A 10,551-nucleotide genomic window follows, 5' to 3' on the forward strand; every position below is an offset into this window, starting at 1 on the left:
CTCCCCGTCGAGAAGGGAGTCCGATGCGGGACTCGATCCAGGGGCTCCAGGATCATGACCCGAGCCGAAGGCGGTTGCTTAATCAACTGAGCCACCCAGGCGCCCCTTCTCTTCGTGTTCTTATAACATTGTCTTTCACAGAACTAAAGTTATACATTTAATAAAATTGAAACTATACATTTTTTCTCTCTTTCATGGGTTATACCATTGGTGTTGTCTTTAAAAGCTCATCACCAAACCCAAGGTCATGTAGGTTTTTCTCCTATGTTTTCCTCAAGAAGTTTTGTCATTTTGCGTTTTACGTTTAGGTCTGTGATCCATTTTGAGTAAATTTTTTTTCTAAGATTTTATTTGTGAGTAATCTCTACATCCACTGTAGGGCTCCGGCCTACAACTTTGAGATCAAGTGTGCCACGCTCCACAGACAGAGACAGCCAGGTGCCCCAATTTTGAGTATATTCTTGTGTAAGGTCTGGTCTAGGTTAATTTATTCTTTTGCATATGGACGTCCAGTGGTGGTAATACCATTTTCTGAGGAGACTGTCCTTTCTCCACTGAACTCTCTTTGCACTGTCGTCAAGGATCAGTTGAGTGCATGTGTGTGGGTCAGTATCTTTGCTTTCTGTTCTTACATTGATTTGTGTGTCTGTTTTCTTCCTTCCTTCCTTCCTTCCTTCCTTCCTTCCTTCCTTTCTTCCTTTCAGATTTTATTTGAGAGCGAGAAAGAGAGCGAGGGCACACACACAAGCAGGAGGAGCAGCAGAGGGACAGGGAGAAGCAGACTCCCTGCTGAGAAGGGAGCCCCTTACAGGATTGATCCCAGGACCCTTGTCTCAGAGTTAAGTCTACAAATCTAGTCCTTTGTTATTACTTCCTACTGTGGTGCTTGGGCTCCGCCTGACTAAATCTGCATGTGAAAGGCACCCTTCCAAGCTGGTCATTAACTATCTCTAGGAACTGGCCCTAGGAGGGGTGGTCTCCCCCCAGTCATACAAGATAGCCAAACAGGAAAATAACAGAAAAGAGAAAGGCACGAATAGTACTGTAGGCCTTCTGGTGCATTGACATCATGTTAAGGACTCTTCGTGGTGATGATAAGGGGACTTCTAGAGCGTAGGGCACAAGTTTTCCTGAACAGCATAGAAAAAAATTGTATCATTAGAAAGAAGAGGGGCGCCTGGGTGGCTCAGTGGGTTAAAGCCTCTGCCTTCGGCTCGGGTCGTGATCTCAGGGTCCTGGGATCGGGCCCCGCATCGGGCTCTCTGCTCAGCTGGGAGTCTGCTTCCCCCTCTCTCTGCCTGCCTCTCTGCTTACTTGTGATCTCTGTCTGTCAAATAAATAAATAAAATCTAAAAAAAAAAAAAAAAAAAAAGAAAGAAGAGGTGTGCCTGGGTGGCTCAGTCGTTAAGTGTCTGCCCTGGGCTCAGGTCATGATGCCAGGGTCCTGGGATCGAGCCCCACATGGGGCTCCCTGCTGCATTGGGAGCCTGCTTCTCCCTCTCCCACTCCCCCTGCTGTGTTCCCTCTCTGTCTCTCTCTGTCAAATAAATAAATAAAATCTTTAAAAAAAAGAAAGAAAGAAAGAATAGTAAAGAGTGACACAACTAGAAGTATCAGGGCTTCTGGGCTGGCTCATACCTAAGTTTCTCGTTTATGTGGCACTGTCCAAGGCAATCAATCTGAAATTCCCAGGGTTTCTAACAGTATCTCAGTGGGGTTGTAGAGTGTTAAAAGTGTGCACATAGGGGTGCCTGGGTGGCTCAGTGGGTTAAAGCCTCTGCCTTCGGCTCGGGTCATGATCCCAGGGTCCTGGGATGGAACCCCACGTCGGGCTCTCTGCTCAGCAGGGAGCCTGCTTCCCCCCTGCCTCTCTGCCTGCTTGTCAAATAAATAAATAAAATCTTAAAAAAATTAAAAAAAAAAAAGTGTGCACACATATAGTTGTTTGTTTTGTTATTGTTTGTTTTTTGATTTCACTAATATTATCGTGGTGGGTTTTGGGGGGAGTCAAGCTGGCAGGTCCAGCAGGGATGCTGTCGGGATTATGATCTCCTGGTTTAGTGAAGTTTGTGTGAGGCGACGTGGTTTTGTGTGTGACCAGGTGGACGGGTGGTGGTGGTCCTGCTGGGAACCCCAGGGCCAGAGATCCTGGTGGAAGGCTGGAGGGTTAATAAAGGCACTAGGGGTTAGGCAGTCCTTTCCTCAAGGGGGTCCTGGGTTGACTAGTATGAGGCAGGCGCCCCCTGGGGGAAAGCATTATCTCCATTAATTGTTTGGCTGACCCAGAATAGTGACCTGGGCCAGATTTCCCTTTGGGTGTGGCGTGTTTGCACAGACATGTAGGTGTGTGTGTTTCCACGGGGAGCAAGGAGTTAACCAGGATCCTGGCAAAGCGGACAGCAAGTTCAGAAACATCCCAGAATCCCTAATCCTAAAGGAAGGAAAGCAGTCAGGGTCTGCGTCCACTGTGCCTCGCAGAGGCGGTCTGTGGGCATTGCTGGGGCAGGAGTTCAAGAGTCAGGGTGAACTTGTCCCCGGGATAGCCAGCAGCCAGCTCGCGGGACGTGGAGACGTCATCTGTGGTGTGGGCCCGGGTCCCTGCTCAGGGGGGGTGTGGCCGCTGTTCTTGGGACTCAGTGGGGTTGGGACAAGGCTGGGCTGGGCTGGGCTCCGGCAGAAGCCTATAGGCAGGCCCTCCCATCTGGCCAGTGACTGGGGGCTCTTTGCTTCAGCTGGTTTATTTGGGGATAGAAAAGTGGTGTGGTCTTTGGGTTGTGGGACTTGTACTAAGCAAACTTGACGCCTGGTTGAGGCAATGGCTCACCTGCAAGGTTTGGGCCTTGGATTACAAACCAGGGAAAAATCCCAGGAGAGTACTGAGACCAGTAATCAACAGAATGGTGTATGGTTACACTTGACAGGTTTTGTGTTTATTCCGTGTGTGTGTGTGTGTGTGTGTGTGTGTGTGTGTGAGGTTTAGGCTCAGATGGGCCCTATATCAGATGAGCAGCCATCTGGCCCGCAGGACAACCTATGGTTAATGGGGTCTAGGAGGATAGGTGCCCTCGCTCTGGCCGCCAGCCCTTCTGGGATGGGGGCAAGATTAGAAATTTATAAAGATGGGGGAGGCAGTATTAGAGGCCTATATATGATATATAATGTCTTTATGACCATGGAGGGGAGACAAATCCCCCTTTAAATGTAGGAAAGGGAGTGTAGGACATTTTAAAATTTGACGTTGAGTTTTGAGTTGGCCAAGGACCTTGAATTAAGAGATATTAAGCCCTGGGGCAAGAAAGAGGCCCTGTTTGAGGTCCATTTGCTGGATTGGAATTTGTGAAGATGTTTGAGGAAACCATTGTGTCCCTGAGCTCAGCCTCTCTGACCCCTCCCAGGGACAGAAAAGTTCTACCAAGTGCCTTTTCCAAGAGCCTAGCACTGTGGATTCTGAGAAGTAACACGTGTACCTGATCATTGCCAGTCCTGTTTGTAACTCCAGACGGTATAGGAGTGGGCTGGCCAGGCCTTGCTTTTGGCCTCCAGATATGAGGAGACAGTTGTGATTTGGGGTATCTGTGGGGCAAGAGATTCTGAATCCTTTACCCTCAATGACCCAACAGTGTGTATAATCAACGTGCAGAGGGGGGTGGTTGCGGGCCAAGGCACCAGTGCCAAGATGACTGCCTGAATTCTGGCCAGTTGTGTTTGTTGACCATTGGATCCTGACCTTCGTCTGGGACATCCTGAGGGATGGAAAGCAGCAGGGTTCCAACGAGTGCTGTCATCTTTACGATGGCTGGCAGTGCAAGCCACATAGTCAGCAAGCTCTGGTTGATGTTCATTCAGTTAAGGGGTGCTGCTGGTTAGCCAAGGTGCCTGGGGGAGGGGTGGCCTCCCCACTGGGTGGAGCACATGGCATCTGGCCAGGGACTGAGGACAGGGGAGGCCCAGTGAGATGTGCCAGGGGGCTCAGGTCCGGCTCCTTCCTGTTGTAAGAGGCCTGGTCAGCTATTCTGAGCCCCTGACCCCAGCTAAGGGGCAGCTGTACTGGGAGGGTCCCGGGCTCCGGGGCTGTCAGTGCCCGTATTTCCAGGAAAGCCCGGTATGGAGAGATTCTGTGTTTTTTTTTTTTTTTTTTTTTTTTTTTTTTTGAGAGAGATTCTGGTTTTAATGGTGTTTAGCATGAGGCCGAGAGAGGCAGTTTCTGTTTTGTTTTTTTTTAAAGATTTTATTTATTTATTTGACAGAGAGATCACAAGCAGGCAGAGAGGCAGGCAGAGAGAGAGGGGGAAGCAGGCTCCCCGCCGAGCAGAGAGCCCGACGCGGGGCTCGATCCCAGGACCCCGGGATCATGACCTGAGCCGAAGGCAGAGAGGCAGTTTCTTGCATCGGAGGCCTTTGGACAACTACGGGCCATCGGGGTGATCCAGAGAGCCCCGGGGACGGGAGGGGAGGTCGCCGGGTCTCTGCGGTGGAGTCTCTGAGGCCCGCGGGGACGGCCCGCTGGCTGAGTTGGGCCAGATCTTCGAGCCTTTCGTGAGCGGGGCCCGCTGCCCTGGAGCTGCTTCTGAGGCCTGCCTGCGTCTGACTGAAGCGGAAATTCTAGAAGACGGACGTGTTGTCATCAGGAGCCGGAGAGAACGGGCAGATGATGCACCCGAAGCAGCAGGTCCAGTGACGCTGCCAGAGGAAGCGGTGGCCCCCCGAGGTCACAGCTGCGCTCCTGGAGGATGGTGGATGCCGTCAGGCCTTTGGCCCGGACGGTCGAGTGCAGGCAGAGCCGCTGAGGCCCACGGAAGCCCGGAGAAGATGTGTGTCCTGCCGGGGCGCCGGCGGCCGGGCTGAGGGGCCTGAAACGGGCGCTGAGCGGAGCACATCAGCCGAATCCGTAAGAGCAAGATTCTGCTGAGTTTTAGCAATATCGGGTATGGGGAACGGGGACCCAGTGGCCCGCCTCTAGGCAGCAGCCACGAGCTGGGTGATTCCTCCTCCTCCCCCTTCATCCTCTCTCTCCTCCGTCCCTCCAGATCCCCTATGGATGTGATCCCTCCTATCCCACCAGGTCAGGGGAGGAGTCGGGACTTTAGCAGACAAACAGCACAGGGAGGGACCTATGGGGTGTCACGGCCCCTGAGCGGGGTGCCCTTGCACGGACTCCGTACGTGGTCCGAAGTTTCACAGGTTATCTCGGAGGAGTGCTCCCCGCTCCCTGGGGAGGCTGAGAAGTCGGGAGCAGGGCAGTTTGGTTTGTCCGGCACTTGTCCATGCCCCGGCTTGGGACCAGCCACGGCCCCAGCCACGGCCCTGGGAGGGAAGTAAGACCTACCTCAGTCCCTTCGGAGGGGCCTCTCAGAAACTCACCTAGACCCTTAAGAAAAGGGGGGTGCCCTGCAAGGTCATCCTGTGATCCAGGCAGGTAACAGCTTGAGCAGAACCTAGGGAGGACCCGGCTTCCGAGTTCCGGGTGGGAGTCCACGGCCACACCACGCACGTGTGCCAGCCGGGGTGGCACCCGTGGGGTGGCTGCGGGCCAGGCTGCGTGCGGCTCTAGCCCGGTGCAGGCAGTAGGTGCGGGGGGGGGGCCCCCATGGCCTAGGGGCATACCCGCCCAGCCTGAGCCGGTCCTCGCTGCTCCCCTCCCGGGTCTGCTTGTTTTATAATGTTGATTTTATTATTATTCAGGTGTCATGAGGCCATCAGATTTGGAAACCGCTGGGGCTGGCGAGGGAGTCTGTTAGGTAGAGTTCCCAGGCCGCCAGAGCCGAGGGGCCAGGGGAAAGCCTGGGCAGGAACCTTTCACACGGTTTCCCCGGGGAGTGGTGAGGCAAGGTAAACGGGTTTAGGACTGGCCAGTCTGAGTAATTCTGTCCCAGTTGGCTGTCGAGTTGTCGGGAACCTGGCTCTGGGGCGACGAGGGCCGGGAACACTGGCCCGGAGTGTGAGCCCCTGGAGAAGGTGGTGCGGTGCGTGGGCTCCGGGCTGGTGAGTTCGCCCTGGGAAGGCCCGCAGGCTGGGCGTTTACCAGCGCGAGGAACTGGTTAGCCCTGGGACGTCAAAGCATAAGAAACGCAGAGAATCCGGAGTGTGGCCGACCCTGTTGGTGGAGTGCGTGACTCCTGAACTCGGGGTCGGAGTCATGAGTTACAGCCCCACGGTGGGTGGAGAGATCACTTAAAAAAAAAAAAAAAAGCTAGAGAGAGCCAGAAGGCGTGGATAGTCCCCGGTGTTGGTGCGTCTAGAGCATTTCTGTTTCACTGCTGCCCACCAGTCCACGCGTGGACTGACCATGGGGAGTCTGTCCGTCTGCTCTGCTGTGGTGGGAGGTTGGGGCTGTCTCCAGGATGGGGCTTCTACCAAGGATGCTGTTACGAATATTCCTATGCACGTCTTTGGTGGACGTCTGTCTTGGGGCCCCGTGCGCAGCAGGGGAGTCCTGTGTGGTGAGGCAGGGGGAGGTGATGCTCTGGGGATGTCACTGCAAGTGACCCAAAGTGGTTGAACGAGTTTCAGTCTTGGGGACACCCTGAAGCCTGTTCAGGCTGAAGGCTCGGGGCTTCTGATCTGGGGAGTCCCCATCGATTCCTCGTTCGACAGGATTCATCGTTCTTTCACTGAGTACATTGCTATAGAGGCCATCCCCGTTCTGGGCATTAGGAACGCCAGGGGCAGACCCTCGAGAACAAGAAGCTCTGTAGGAGGGAACAGACAGAAGCAAGAACGCAAGTGCATGCTACAGATTTATTTCAGATGGGAATAATCATGCTTCCATATAATTATAATCCCAGAGAGAGATGACTTCTGTGAAGAAGATAAGGCTGTAGAAGCACAGATGCTGCCCCTCCTCCACTTTCTCTACCCTTCTAGAACTCTCGCCAGACAGATTCCAGGGTCCTGTACCTGTCCTTAAGTCTCTCGACTTTCATGGGCTTCCGTGTCAATAGAACATTTTATTTTTATTTTTATTTTTTTAAGATTTTATTTATTTATTTGACAGAGGGAGAGAGATCACAAGTAGGCAGAGCAGCAGGCAGAGAGAGGCGGAAGCAGCCTCCCCACCGAGCAGAGAGCCCGACGCGGGGCCCGATCCCTGGACCCTGAGATCATGACGTGGGCTGAAGGCAGAGGCTTTAACCCACTGAGCCACACAGGCGCCCCGGCAAGATCTCATTCTTAAGGCTAATATTCCACTGTGTGTGTGTCCCACGTCTCTATCCATCATCCGTCTGTGGACACTTAGGCTATTTCCAGATCTTGGCTATTACAAATAATGCTGCAGAGTGGGATGCATGTATCTCTTCAAATTGGTGTTTTCTTGGGTGCCTGGGTGATTAGTTGGTTAAGTGTCTGACTCTTGGTTTTGGCTCTGGTCATGATCCCAGGGTTGTGAGATCGAGCCCCGTGTATGGCTCATGCTGAGCAGGGAGTCTGCTTGAAATTCTCTCCCTCCCTCCTCCTCTAACCACCACCCCCTGTGTGGTCTTTCTTTTTCTCCAAAAAAAAAAAAAAAAAAAAAAGTATTTACTTTTCTTTAGATATATTCCACAAGTGGGAATACTAGATCATAGGGTAGCTCTATTTTTAACTTTTTGAGGAACCTCCACACCGTTTTCCACGGTGGCTGCACCAGATTACATGCTCGCCAGCAATGCGGGAGGGTTTGCGTCTGTCCACACCCTCGCCAAGACTTGTTACTTTCAGTCTTTTGGTCCTGCTGTCTGTGACAGGTGCCAGGTGATCTCTCATTGTGGTTTTGATTTGCATTTCCTTGATGACGCATCTTTTTGTGTCCTGTTGGCCACAAGCCTGTCTTCTTTGGGAAAATGTCTATTTAGGTCCTCTGCCCCTTTTAAAATATTAAGTTGTATAAATTCTTTATATATTTTGTCTACAAACCCCTTATCCGACATAGTACTTGCAAATATCTGCTTCCACTAACTAGGCTACCTTCTCGTTTTGCTGATGCTTTTCTCACTGGAGCAGAAGATTTTTTGTTTGATGCAATCCCATTTGGTTTTAACTTTTGCTGCCCTTGCCTGGGGAGACTGCCCCCCCCCCCCGCCTTACTGCCAATACTGCCAAGAGCTCCCTGCCTGTGTTTTCTTCTAAGCAAAGTTTTTTGCCTTTTTTTTTTTTTTTAAAGATTTTATTTATTTATTTATTTGACAGAGAACGCAAGTAGGCAGAGAGGCAGGCAGAGAGAGAGAGAGAGGGAGAAGCAGGCTCTGCACTGAGCAGAGAGCCCGATGCGGGGCTCGATCCCAGGACTCTGGGATCATGACCTGAGCCGAAGGCAGAGGCTTTAACCCACTGAGCCACCCAGGCACCCCAAGTTTTTTGCCTTTTTTTAAAAAAATATTTTATTTATTTATTTGACAGAGAGATCACAAGTAGGCAGAGGCAGGCAGAGAGAGGAGGGGAAGCAGGCTCCCCACTGAGCAGAGAGCCCAATGCGGGGCTTGATCCCATGACCCTGAGATCATGACCTGAGCCGAAGGCAGAGGCTTAACACACTGAGCCACCCAGGCGCCCCAAGTTTTTTGCTTTTAAACAAGCCACTTACACCTGCCCCTCTCTGGTTTATTTATTTATTTACTCGATGGCTTTGTGTGTCTCCTGAAATGAAAATGTCATTCTCATTTCTCAGCCCAATTCTGCTTTTCCCATAGCTCTGTTTTCCCAGGTGGGACATTCTTCTCTTTCTTGGGGTGGTTGCCCCCTGCCCCCCGGGATGTGACCCTCCTTTGTGGGCTGACTGTGAGCTGTAAGTCACGGGCTGCTTCCTTCGGGTTCAGAACAGGAGTGAGAGGGGCTGTACCGAATGCATTCTGGCCTGTTCCTGCAAATGTGCAGACCTGGGGCAGGAGAGGGTTTCCTGCTGGGACAGCAAATACTACAGTTAAGACTTCTGGGTGTAGGTACCCTGTGCTCCTCCCAAGCAGTGGAAGACACCTAGGCTTACAGTCAGGGTCCCTCCTGAGAGGCAGTGAACCTACCCCCACTCAGGTGTGCTTGTTCCCCCCCCCACCACGCTGCTGCTCCTCCCAGGAGAAATGGGGGCAGGGAAGGTTCTTATGTTGGGGGGAATCACAGAGGAGTGGCTATACATACAGTGTATGATAAAGATTTTTGAACAATGCACTTCTTTTTTTTTAAAGATTTTTTTAAAATTTTATTTATTTATTTGACACATAGAGAGAGATCACAAGTAGGCAGAGAGGCAGGCAGAGAGAGAGGGGGAAGCAGGCTCCCTGCTGAGTAGAGAGCCCGACGCAGGGTTACCGCAGAACCCTGGGATCATGACCTGAGCCAAAGGCAGAGGCTTAACCCACTGAGCCCCCCAGGTGCCCACAGTGAACTTCATTTTAAAAATAAACTTTATGATCTGTAGAAATACTGGGAAGATAGCATTAAGAGTTCACATAGCTTCCACACCCAACATCCTTCATTTTAAGATCTTGTAATAGTATGGTGCATTTGTTGTAATTAGTGAATCACTATTGGTACATTATAATTGACTGAAGCTCATACTTTATTCAGATTCTCTAAGTTTTTACCTAATGCCCTTTTTCTGGTCCAGGATCCCTCCCAGGAACCCACCTTACAGACAAACAAACCTTCTCTGTCATTGCTGGGACGGGGGTGTGGCGGGGAGGCAGTCACGTGTGCTGTGATCGAGGCCACCATCTTGAATTCCATTTCTCTGGTTCAGGCCTGCCTCAGGGACTTGGGAATTTTTTGGTCAGGGCACAGGATTGAGAGTCATGTATGTTGAACTCCTGTTCTACCCTCCTGTCTCTCTAGTATGTCCTTTGACTTGTCCCCTCTTTGGCCTTAGTTTCCTTATCTGTAAAATGGAGGCACTGGGCTATTTTCATCTGGACAGGCTGAGTCCTGGGGTCAGTGTATGAATGAAGTTTTCTGATCCCCATCCTGGGGTGGAGGGAGCTGGCAGGCCGGATGGGATTCCAGAGGGCAGAGCTGAGACAGATCTCACTGAGGGCAGACACACTGCCTCTGGGCTTTTCAAGTTGAAGATCGGGGCCTCTCCCTGCTTTGCTGCCTTATTCTTGTGTGGTTAGGCAAGGCCTTCTTGAGCTCTGAGCCTTGGTTTGCTCACCCGTAAAGCACCAGCTGGTGGGAGGGTCCCTTTAGCTGGGAATAGAACAGGTTGCCCTGGGGAGCAGTGAGTTCTGTTTTCGAGGCTGTGCAGGCTGGGCCAGGTGACCTCGTTGGGTGCTTCAAGGGCTGGTGGCAATGCTAGGCTCTGAGGGTCTTTCTGTTGGACTGGGAATCCAGCCTCCTGCCGGCCCATTTCTCTACACCTGAGCTACCACCCGACGGTCACACACAGTTGCTTTACTCTCCCGTTTGGGTGGGACGGCATCTGGCCTGGGGCTAAGGGAGGTCTGCCAAGTGTACCACACCCCGGGCCACGGACTTCAGGAGGCTGGAGGAAAACTCACCCTTATTACCTCCCTGCCCAGAGTGGCTACCAGGCCAGTCTATCTCCCAGCACAGGCCAGGCTCTCCAAGGTCTAGAAAGGTGAACTG

This window comes from Lontra canadensis, unplaced genomic scaffold, assembly GCF_010015895.1.
Source record: "Lontra canadensis isolate GAN:19392208 unplaced genomic scaffold, GSC_riverotter_1.0 scaffold108, whole genome shotgun sequence".
NCBI classification, from domain to species: Eukaryota; Metazoa; Chordata; class Mammalia; order Carnivora; family Mustelidae; genus Lontra; species Lontra canadensis.